This window comes from Vicugna pacos, chromosome 35 (assembly GCF_048564905.1).
Source record: "Vicugna pacos chromosome 35, VicPac4, whole genome shotgun sequence".
In the NCBI taxonomy this organism is placed as follows: Eukaryota; Metazoa; Chordata; class Mammalia; order Artiodactyla; family Camelidae; genus Vicugna; species Vicugna pacos.
In genome coordinates, this window is record NC_133021.1 from 35412257 (window position 1) to 35424325 (window position 12069).

A 12069-nucleotide genomic window follows, 5' to 3' on the forward strand; every position below is an offset into this window, starting at 1 on the left:
CCCTGCGGGCCCCCAGGAGAGCACCGCGGCTGCGCACCAAGCAGAGGAGGCAGGGAGACAGGCTGTCCCCCGGAGTCTGCCGACGACTTGCTCTGAGGGGCGCTGGGCCTGCTGAGGTCTCGGAAGCCTTCCAGGATTAACGCTGGTCTCACACAAACGAGCTCAGAAACCAGGAAAGGAAGAGACACGTCCTGGCTCGTTGTATGAGACTGGCACAAACTTGATACGGAAACCAGACGAGGATGTAACCAGAAAGGAAGATTCCATGATGACCGTGGACACAGAACCTACCCCAAGATGTTAGCTAACTGGACTCAGTGAAGGAAGAGAAAGCGCCTCCTCATCAGGGTGGGTTTGCTTTAGAAGTAGATTATCAGCAGAAAATCAGTCAATAAATTTACTGTGTTGACAACCAAATGAGGAAAACAGTACAACCACCTTGAGGCTCACGAAAAGCGTTTGGTGGAGCTCACCCTGCATTTGTAATTTTTAAGAAAGCGCACTTCTTAGCAAACTAAGAACAGACAGGAATCCCTTATCTGATGAAGGAGCCCTGGAAGGCTTGCGGCGAGCACTGTACTCCGTGGTGAGATGCACAGAGTTTGCCGGACAGTGGACAGAGGACGGGCAACACCCCCCCCCCCCCGCTGGGAGTCTCAGCCAGGGCAGTAAGTACTGAAAGAAACAAACATCATGAAGAGTGTGAAATTAAGTTATGGTTATTCACAGGTGACTGTGCACATAGAAAAGCCAAAGCAATCTGTGGACAAGTCACTAGAACTAGGGAGTGAGCTTTGCCTTGTTGAATATACTACATGTTGCATATTGTGTTGCATTGTATTTCTATAGTCAAGAAAGAAACGAAAAATGAACATTTGTAAAATATACCATTAAAGTAGCCCCATAAACATCACTCAGAAGTCTCGTAGTAGACCTCTACAGGGAGAACGTCAAAGCTTTACCGTGAGACATTTTAAGAGTCAAAAGAAATGGCGAAGTAAGAACACCCGTGAGCTGGTAGCCACAACACCGTAGTCCAGAGTCTCCCACTTTGATGCCTGTTTCCAAGTAGCCTCAGTCACTCTTGCATCAGGTTTCTGTTCACTTTATTCTTTAGTGTAGCTTGATAAGCTTCCTCTAGGATATGGGTGGGACTACAAAGCACGCAAGAGGCTGGGACCCCCTTGAATGAGGCGGGAAGATTGCTGTGTCAGCATCACCCCTGCCGCTGAGTCACCACAGTGTGTCAGGACAGAAAACCTGGAAATGGGTTCCCGTGTCCCGGACGCGCAGCGGGTAAAGCTTAGGGGAGGCTGCGCCCAGCTCAGTGGGCAGGGACAGGATTTCTCCATAAATGGGGTTGGGACAGTTGAGTAACCAAACAGTGGAGGAGGAGGAGAAAGGAAGTGGAGGAGGAAGGAAGGGAGGAAAGGAATCAGACCCCTTACGAACAACATACACAAAAATTAATAGAGAAGCAGAAGACTGAAATGTAAATTTCAACATCTGGAACGGAACCTGGAGTCAGACGATGGATTTCTTTCCCCTTAAGAACGTGTCCTATTTCCCTGGCTCCTCACGTGCTGAGTGGTTTGAGATTGTATCCTGGTCGAGTGGAAAGTAGCCTCTCCCAGCCAGAGTTCTCTATTTCTCTCCTTGGTGGTGTTTCCTTTGCGTGGTAAATGTTTTCTTGGCTGGGATGGAGCGCGGACAGTCTCAGTCCATTCAGATCTCTTGTCTTCAGGGGACTTCAGATGTCGCGCGTGTGGTTGGTGGGCAGCCCGTCACGAGGGGGGCAGCATGTGGGACCCGTGGTCTGTCTCTCTCTCACGTGGGGTTTCACCACTCTCTTCAGCATCCAGACCGCATCTCAGCTTCATGTCTCTGGTCCTCATGCCAAAAAGACTCCAAGTTATTCCCTGGGGATGCTCTCCACACGTTTCACTGCACTTGCTGTGCAGAGCACACCATGTCCCAGGCTGAAAGCGCTGGGAAGAGGCGCTGATCACGTAGCTCTCCATCCCCTCCTCCCTCTGGCCTCCCTCTGGTCCCTTCAGGTAGCTGCTTCTTGCTCTTGTGGTGCATCAGGTTGTAGCTGTCCTCCCCGGGGGAAGGGAGCTCACCCCGCAGGGTCCCACCATAGCAGGATGGAAAAATGAACTGAAGATTATCTACTCAGTGCGATTCTATTCTGCCATGAAAATAAATGAATGCTAGATACAGATAACAACAAGGGTGAATCATACAAACACCGTATCGAGGAGAGAAACCAAGTCCCAAAAACATACATACAGTGTGATTCAATTTACATAAAATTCAAAGGCAGACAACACTAAACTGCACGTGCTCTGGGAGGCACGCACGTGTCGTAAAACTCTAAGGAAAAGCAAGACGCGATCACTGAAGTGAGTCAGATACACCAGGGGGGAGGTGTGGGAAGGGGGCAGGTGGGAACCTTCTCCCTCCTGCTCCAGGTGGCGGTCACAGGGGCCGGATTCACCACGACAGGTTACACTGCACACACAGTCGTCAGTATACCCTTGCGAATGTCACCGTGATAACACTGAAAGAAAGCAAGGACGTTATGTTCCAGTGTTAAAGTCGGGGGCAGAATTATCGAGCGTTTAGTTCAGAGGTGGTAAGGAGAGCACCTGTGGACTGTCTCCCCCATGGGCCTCAGCAAGCGGGGAGGCAGCAGTTGGTCCCTGAGGCATTGCTAAGCCGCCGCTGGGCCACGTGTGCCACCTCTGGGCTTCGGGGGCGTGGGGATCAGACAGAGAAACGGCGTGGTCTGAGTTTTCTCAACAAACCTGATGAGCTTCCCAGCTGCTCTGAGACAGCGGCCTGGGTGGAGGGGCCGAGCTGCACGGGATGCTCTGCCGTTTCGCTGCAGACTGCCTGGCAGGCATGTCACCTGACCTGACGTTCTTCTGTTTCTTTAAAACGTCATCGGTTTGTTGGTTTAGAAAGACTCTAAGGTCCTTCCAGCTCTCTGCCCGTACGGCATTCCAGTTTCCATGTTCGCCGTGAAGATGCTCCACAGCTTCAGAAATTTGGCAAAATGCAATTCAGTGGCTGTGCATCTAAACTGCTATATCCTAATTCCACCAACTATTTAAAAATAGAGAAATAAAAAAAAGCCAGCTAGGATCTGGAGACCTATGAAACAATCCTTTTCACTTTTCTAATGGTGTTTATTCAAAGAGAAGAATGTATTTTAATAGCTGTTGAAATGGATTCTTGCAGAGCCCAAGATATCATCCTGGTAATAAGTTAGGCATGTAAGAAACTGTGTTAACCCCCACAGTCCGTAATCCAGAGCAAACTGAAGTGACAATTCGAAGCTCCGTGCTGCTGGCCGTGTGATCTTCATCCCCCTCTGCTCACCAGCTGTTAAGTGTTCCCTCCAGATTCACTCCTGGATCACTGGTCTGCTCTCTCTGTGGGAACCAGCAGAGTAACCCGTCCTTCCCGAGGCTTCGGTTACCACTTAGATGCTAATTGCTCTTAAGCTTTTATCTCTACTTCTAAGGGCCAGCATCTAATGCTGGATTTGTATCTCCACAACCTGCTGAAATGTTTGGTTTCTCAAACTCTCCATGCTTCAGATTTAACGTATCATGTCTCAGAAACCCACTTCTCCTAGTTTCTTCTGGATCTTGGTGGTTAGCACCATCGGTAGTCACAGGAGGGGTCACAGTGATGCAGACTGGTTGGAACCAGGGCTTTAAATTTAGTTTGGAAACCAACTAAGGACTCAGGACCAGAAAGAGCCAGGCAGTGAGTGAAAATCACAGAGGCTCAGGACTGCCGTGGAAGCTGGGTCCTCCATCAGTGGTGGGCAGGGCAGAGGTGGACCTCAGGAGGACAGAGCGGGAGGGAAGCTGGACAGGCACCAGGGCTGCAGCGCTGGCACCTCGCCCTCGGCCGGGGGATGCATGGTGACAGCCACCGTGACACCTCCCTGAGCAGAGCACAGAGCCCTGTCATCCTCTGGCTTCTGCACTTGCCACTTCCACGGCCTGCTGTGCCCACGTCTTTTGTCTTTGTCTGGACTTCTCTTCTAACTGTTCAAGATTCAGCTGGAATATCTTCTTTGTGACACCTCACTTCACACTCTCGATAGAGTCACTCTCTGCTCCATGTCCATCTCGTACGGGATTTTTCTGCAGTCCCCATGTTTTTGACATCTGTTCATGTCTTTCTTTCACTTTAGTTTCATTTAATAAAGGTAATGAATAAAAATACTTTGAAGTTAAATGGTGGTTTCTGGTTTCCAGAAACAGCAGACTAAAGTAGTGAGGTTAGGTCTCCAGCTATGACAAAGGAGACAAGAACGTACGATGGAGAAAAGACAGTCTCTTCAATAAGTGGCTCTGGGAAACTGGACAGCTACATGTCACAGACAAAGTTAGAACATTCTCTGACACCATGTATGAAAATAAACCAAAAATATATTAAAGACCCAAATGCAAGATCAGATAGTCTAAAACTGCTAGAGGAAAACGTAACCAGACACTCTTTGACTTAAATTACAGCAACACCTTTTTGGATCTGTCTAGAGTAACGGAAACAAAAGCAAAAATAAACAAATGCAACCTGATTACACGTAAAAGCTTTTGCGCAGCAAAGGAAGCTATAAACGAAATGAAAAGACAACCTATGAAATGGGAGAAAACATTTGCAAATGATGTGACTGACAAAGGATTAATTTCCAAAAATACAAATAGCTCATACAGCTCAATATAAAAAAGCAAACAACCCAATCAAAAAATGGGCAGAAGACCTAAAAAGACATTTCTCCAAAGAAGACAGGCAGATGGCCAACAAGCACATGAAAAGATGCTCAACATTGCTAATTATTAGAGAAATGCAAATCAAAACTACCATGAGGTATCACCTCACACCAGTAAGAATGGCCATCATCAAGAAGTCTGCAAGTAATGAATGCTGGAGAGAATGTGGAGAGAAGGGAGCCCTCCTACACTGCTGGTGGGAGTGTAAACTGGTGCCGTCACTATGGACTCTGACTGGCTGTCAAAGACACTGCCTTAGATGTTAGAAACCCACTGACCAGGTGCAGGGGCCTGCCCTCCACTGCTCCAGCTCCCAAGAAGTAGCCAGTTACCTGCAGCTGCCCTGGTCCCCCCACCAGCCCTGGAGAGGTTAAGAACTTTCATCAGCCTCTGTCTGAGAAAAGACAGAGTAAATTGTCACTCAACTTCAGGTTATTTGGGGGGAAACATTGATGAGTTTTAATGACATAGTAAAACTAATTCAGCAATGTAGTTAAAGCATAACACATTTTTGGCTAAGTCAGATTTGTGCAAGGAAAGCAAGGTTGATTTAGCATTTAACAAATCAGTCAATTATTTTCCATATTAGCAGGTTAATACAGGAAAAATTGCATAACCATCCCAGTAGACGCAAGATAAAATTCAGCATTAGCTTAAAAGCTCAGTAAACTAGGGCTTTCTTAATCAGATAAAGAGAGGGTACAAGAATTTACAATAAACACCATATTTAACAAATATGTTTTAAAAGGCTTGAAAAATATCCCTTTGAGATGATGAACAAGAAAAGACACCTCATACACCACTACCAGCACTGTGGCTCAGTACTGAATAGGAGGTCCTGGCTGTTAAAATAAGATAAAAAAAACAACACTATTAATTTTGGAAAAGAAGAAACCAAACTATTATTGTTTTCAAATAAAATGATTGTATAAATATTAAATAAAACATTTTTATAGATAAAATACTAGAACTAATAAGAAAGTTTATAAAAGGTTACCAAAAATGAAATCAGTATAAAAACTCAATTGTAGTTCTATATAAGGGCAACAGGTAGAAAATGTAATTTTAAGATATACCACTTACAAAGCATCCAAAAATAGTAATGAAGATAAATATAAAAGAATGACACGAAAGACTTTTAGGAGGAAAATTATACAACTTTACTGAAAGACATTATCAAAAACCTGCACAAATGTAGAAACAGGCCATGTTTCTGGAATTGAAGATCCAAAATACAGTGTAATATATGAAATGAGAAATTAATAGGATAAGCTTAAGAATAGATTACAGGTGTTAGAAGGAAGTATCAATGAGCCATTCAATCTGAAAAACAGAAAGAAGAAATATGGAAACAAAACAAAACAAAACATGGGCAGAGTCACATTGACCGGTAGGACAGTACTGATCAGTGTAACGTACGTGTAGAGGAATCCAGAAGAACAGACAAAAATTACCCAAATTTTGTAGAAAGTATAAACTTGCAGATCAAAAAAGCTCAGTAAACTCCCAGGCAGGATAAACATAAGAGAACACCACCAGGCACATCGCGGTCACAGTATTGGAACCAAAGGTAAAGAGAAGAACTTGAAGGCAGCCAGAGGAGAAAGACAATTCTGTACGAGTGAGTGACAGTATGAATTACAGTTGATTTCTTATCAGAAACAATGGAGGCCAGAAGACAATGGAACAAGACTGCAAAGTGACAAAAGAAAAAAAAAAACAACAAACCTATCAACCCAAGATTCTAACTCCAGCGAATTCTCAAACACCATTCAAAATTGAAAACGCAGTGAAGAGATTTCATTGCCAGCACAATTGCACTACAGGATTTCCAAAGGAAGTTCTTCATGACTCTAGATAGAAATTCCGATCTGCAAGAATAAACAAATTGCATCAAACTGATAAACACAAAAGACTACACATCTTTTTATTTTCTTCTCCTAATTTTTAAGAAGACACATGACTGGCAAAGAAAATATTATCCCATTGCTTTATGGCATTTGTAGTATATGTATTTGTAATATGCATGTATGACAGTAATACCAGAACAATGCAAAGATGCACAGAGAAATGTCTGTGAAGGAGTTAAAATGGATACTAAGGAAACATTTGATTCATCCAAAAGAAGTCAGGAAAGGAGGAACAGAGAAACAAAAGACAGAAAACAAACCGCAGAACGGCAGACTGAAATCCAGCTGCACTAACGCTCCATCACCAGCAAGTGCTGTTCACAGTTGAGCATTATGGTGTGCTCCGAACCCAGAGCCTTTCTTTTTGCTTTTCCTAAAATTAACTGCCTAATGTTTTTCTATTAGACTAGCTTTTTGGGGAACCATTGGTAATTTTTCCCATTTTTTACAACAGTCTCTCGTAAAATTTTATGCAATAGCAATCACATCGATTAATCTGTCAATTCCATTATTAACTTTTTGTTAATAAATTCCATGATTAACTTTTTGCAGGAAGACTTCTCCCCACACCTCATGTTTCCTCCATGTGGTGGGAACTCTGTTAGTGGGACACTCCTAGGCTTTCTGCGTTGATAAACTCAGACGCACACAGGCACACACACGTGCACACATGCCTGTGCACATGTTCTGCCCTAGAGAAGGTGAAGTGTCCTGTCTGACTAGTGAGAATGAAGAAGACACAGCAGGGCCCAGGCGCTTCTTCTGTTCCTCTTGGGGTCAGGTGGGTGCTGTGTGGAGAGAACACACATCGCACGCTGCTCACCAGGGGGCACTCTGGCTGCCCAGCCCCACGCTGCCTGCACTAGGGCACTTGTATGGCCCAGTTCTGGGACTCCCAGGGTCTGCAGATGTAAGTGAGACACATTCACCAGTAACAGTGTTGTTATAATAAAAGTGAATGTCTGGTCCCCTAAAATACTGTAGAATCAGAGGCTGTATCAGAGCAGGTGATTTAAAATATGCTGATATAAAATGAAACACTTAGATGACAAAGAAGTTTACCAGTCATCTGACGACAGTTGTTGAGTGCTGTCCATTTCTCATGTGCTAGAAGTAAAACTAATCTCTTCACAATCATCTTTCATTGCTCTTGTTTTAGTTTAGTATTTTTTGTTATTCAAAATATTTTTAAGTTGTATATATATATATATATATATATACCTGTTCCTAATGATTTCTTTCACTGCTTCAATTTCACTTCGTGATTCTGGTTTGTTTATTTCATAATTTTCCCTTAGCTTAGCTCTTTGTAGTTCTCTGGAGTTCAAGACGTAAAATTTTTATCTAGACCTGTTCTCTCCCATGGCAACAGCTGTCATGTTCAGTTGAACCGTGGCCCCCAAAAGAACGTATGTTGACGTCCCAGCCCCATACCTCAGAAAGAGGAGGTTCCTGTGGAAATGGGGTCTTTGCAGAGTCACCCAAGTGGCCCTGGTCCAATGGCTGGTGTCCTAAAGCACGGAGGTTGGAGGCAGACGGGAGATGATGTAGACATGCAAGGTGACCACAGAGTCAGAGGCCGCAGGACAGGCTGAGAGCTGCCAGGGGCCAGGAAGAGGCCGTGGTGGGGGCTTCTTCCCCAGCACACACCCTGGGCTCAGACTTCAGCCTCCAGATGGTGAGACAGCACCTTCTCCCACCCAAGCCCGTGAGTTTGTGCCACGTCGTGGCAGCGGCCCTGAGGGTCTGACATGCATCCGCCTTCCAAGCCTGCAGCTCAGCGTGGTGTTTTGCTTCTCTATTTTAAAAACTTTTATCTGGTTTATCATATCTGGAAAATCATGAGTTTTTTGTCTGCCTGTGTTTGTGTTTTTTTCCATGAAACCTCTTTTCTGTTTTAATGCTGTTCTTTTTCCTCGGATGCATTTTCCTTGAACAATTAGCTGGTCTGTATGTTCACCTCCGTCCCTTGCTGGCCGCATCCTCCACCCCTTGTTTGTATCCTCTGTCTTTCATTATCTTCCTTTTCTGGCTCACTTGGTTTTGTGGGCATCGGGGTCAGAGAGGAAGGATGGCAGTACATCTGAGGGAGGGAGCAGGGTCCCCGGGGTACACAGCTTCCGTGAGGTGGGGATCAAAGCCACCCAGGGAGATTTAGTGAAACTTCCTGAAGTATCTTCTTCAGAAACACATTGCCCATGTTGCACTTATTAAATTCTTTGTTCTGCAGTGATTTGCATGCGTATCCTCTTCTTCCTGAGGTCTGAAACCGCTGAGGGACTTCGTGAATCCTTCAGTGGGGATGCCTGCTTGGGATGGAGAGGGTGCTGGGAGGAACCAGAGGTCTGGGGCAGTCAGGTGGGGACAGAGCCCCCCGGTTCTGCCCAGGAAGTGTGGGTGTTTGGAGGTGACCACCGCCAATGGTGAGTCTAGAACTTTGTGAACTATGTGCACGGTCATGGTTTTCCCACCTCAGGCCAGACCCTCAGGAGGCCCTGGCCTGGACGGGGCTGCTGTGTGAGGGGGCAGTGGTGAGGTTTTCCTATTCTTGCATCTAGAACTGGGGGCTCCGGGCCAGGGTGGGGGCTGAGAGCACAGGAGCGGATCCATCTCCCGGGAGCCTGCGGAGAGAGCAGGATGCTCCAGTCCCGCCCCGGCCCAGGGTCTCCCCACGCCAACACCTGAGGTCTAACGAGGAGGCAAATGCCAGCTGCACAGCCTCTCGGAAGGGGAGACGGGGCACCAGGTCTGCAGCTGCCCCAGAGGGCCAGAGAGAGGCTGGAGAAGGGCCAGAGAGGGGCCTGCTTTGTGCTCTGGAGGCCGAGGCACTCGCAGTACAGACGGGCAAGTCTCCCATGAGTCTGGTCTATGGACAACATGGGATACCTTCCAGGCTTCGCAGAGACGGTCTCCATCGGTGCCTCTGACTTGGGCCACGTGCCACAGGACTCGCCCCTGGAAGGCTGAGTCAAATCTACGTGGCCCCGCACCGAGCTTCACACCAATCACATCGTAAAGCTTTACGTGAATCACTGGCATCATCTGAAACTCTGAGCCCGTGCAAAATCAACAAAGTCATTTTGAATAATTCTTCGGCTTATTAAAAATAAAAATAGAAAACCCCAAGGAATATTAACATACAAAATTATCCAAATATTAACACAAAATAAATCCAAAACACTCAATCGCCTAAGCCCAATTTTCCCACCTGAGACTTTGCAGGTTCCTGACTTTCCATGACCTGTCTGCACAGACCAGCTTCATGGTGGGTGGCCCAAGTGTCTGCCCCATGGACATGCAGGCAGGGACATGGTGCCGCCTGAGCCCTGTACAGGCTGGGTGTGCCATCCCTTGGCTGCTGGGAGTATTGGTGCTAATGGATCACTGCCTCTCACTTCCCTGGAGGGACAAGTTGATGGTGGAGGTGCAGTGGTACCAAGGTGGCCATCGGTTCTGTGCGCTCCTGCTGGAGAGCCAAGCACCCACCGACCTACGGATCAGGCTGCTGAGGCCCGCCCTTTCCCTCCTGCCCCAATGTGCTCACCCCTGACAGGTTCTACCTTTTAAGAGCACATCCTCAGTAAAGCACGTGCCACTGGACCCTCGTCTCAGCTCTGCTCCCTGGGAACCCGCCTGATCACATCGTCCGTTTACACGCCTGGGATCACGGCCAGGACCTGAAGCACCAGCCCCGACTGAGTCAGCCCGGCTCTGGCTGCTCTGTGGTCACCCAGGCTCTCCTGGCCCGCCCAGTCTCACCCTCAAAGCAGCGAGCTTCTCCTCTGATTTGGGGAAGGGTGCTGGCTGGGAACCCAAGGCCTGGGGTTGTTGGGACGCTCAGACCAGCATGTGGTCCGTGGGGGACAGTGTCAGCCTCTCCATCTTTATTTTGATGTACGTACACTCAGTGTCTGTGAGCTTGCGTGGACTGACAGCACTGCTTCTAATTACCTTCCCAGGAACAAGGTTCTGCATTTCACACAAGTGAACTTTATGGACTTTGCAGTGGGGCGCCTCCTGGCAGCAGAGGCCCTTTAGGAATGTGCCCGACTCTCCCTCTCTCTCTGTGTTTCCATTTTGAAGGCATGAGGTCAGTTTTATGACTTTCTTTTATGATGCTGTTCCACAGTGTGGATTTGTGATGGCAAAACTTCAGTCCTCAACCACTCATTCCTTTTTCTTCTACTTCAAATGCTTATGCTTTAAACATCCATTAAAGTCTTATATCTTAGAACACTTTGAACAATCTTTGGGAAAAGAAGTCTATGTGTCATTTGTCTCAGCCATTAATTGATACATGTTCTGGGAGTGACAATTAATTTTAACATTAGCTTAATTAAGCTAGTCAGTAGTCAGTCATACTTGCAAAGGAAATGTGCTATAAAGATATGATGCAATTTAAGACGAAACAGTATTAATTTTTGGGTAGTGTGTTTTGTGCTTTCCATATCACTGTTAGCACGTGTGATTAAAAATTCGCTAGGATGATCAAAAGTAATTACATTATTGGTAATTGCAAATTGATCTATAATAATATGGACAAAGAGACACTCAGGCTATCATTTGTCCAGGATAAATTTCATACACTTACTTTTCCATCATGATGTCTCTGACTCACTGTTAAGTTCTCAGCACTTCTGCAGGGTTGCTTCCTGCTTCTTCTCTTTTGTGGGTACACTTGCTCTTGGGTGAATAGGTTGGACAGCTCTTATATCCAGAGGAAGGTAATGACCGTGCACATGAATGCAAATGCATATGCGGTTCACCAAATTCAGCCACATTTGCATTCTTTAATTAACTCTATAATGATATGGGGAAAAGTCATGAAAGTGTTAATGACCTCTTGCATGCATAGACTGGCTTCATTCAAGGGTTTAAGCTGCTTTCTTAATACTAATTAATTAAACCCAAACTTCTCGTGTCAGATTGTTCACTTCTGTTGTTTCTCTATTGCTCCACCCAAGCTGGATTTCCAGTAATATGGTAAGACCAACATGAAACTTAACCAAAAACATTAATTGTCAGCCATGGTGCTGCAGGGAAGTGTCAGCTTACAAAGGTCCTGTCGTAGCAGGGCCGTGGGGTTATGATGTCAGCATGTGGAGGATCCGAGAGCTGTATTTTACAACCAGCTCTTCCTGGCCACTTTGGGAAAGGTAGGAATCTCACAGAGTTGGGGTTCATCGGAGAGAGCACAGCATGAACAAATTCTACAGAACCTGGTAAGGAGGGAGAAGATCAACTCGTATCAGCAATGAGACTCGGGGCGTGTAGGTGCGACCTGAGAGGGCTTCTGCAGGGCGCGGTCCCCCCGCGGACCCTGCTTCCTTCCCGGGTGCTTCCTCATTAATAAGCCAGCCCGC

The 12069-nt window shown here is 46.3% G+C and overlaps 1 long non-coding RNA gene across 1 annotated transcript in view; it reads left to right on the plus strand.

The window, feature by feature from the left end:
- Positions 1 to 10481, plus strand: part of LOC140691483 (uncharacterized) — a 39129-nt gene extending 28648 nt beyond the window's left edge. Inside the window, exon 3 of the long non-coding RNA XR_012067138.1 lies at positions 10260 to 10481. This is a non-coding gene — a long non-coding RNA (uncharacterized lncRNA). The remainder of the gene's footprint in view (positions 1 to 10259) is intronic.
- The last annotated feature ends 1588 nt before the right edge of the window (positions 10482 to 12069 follow it).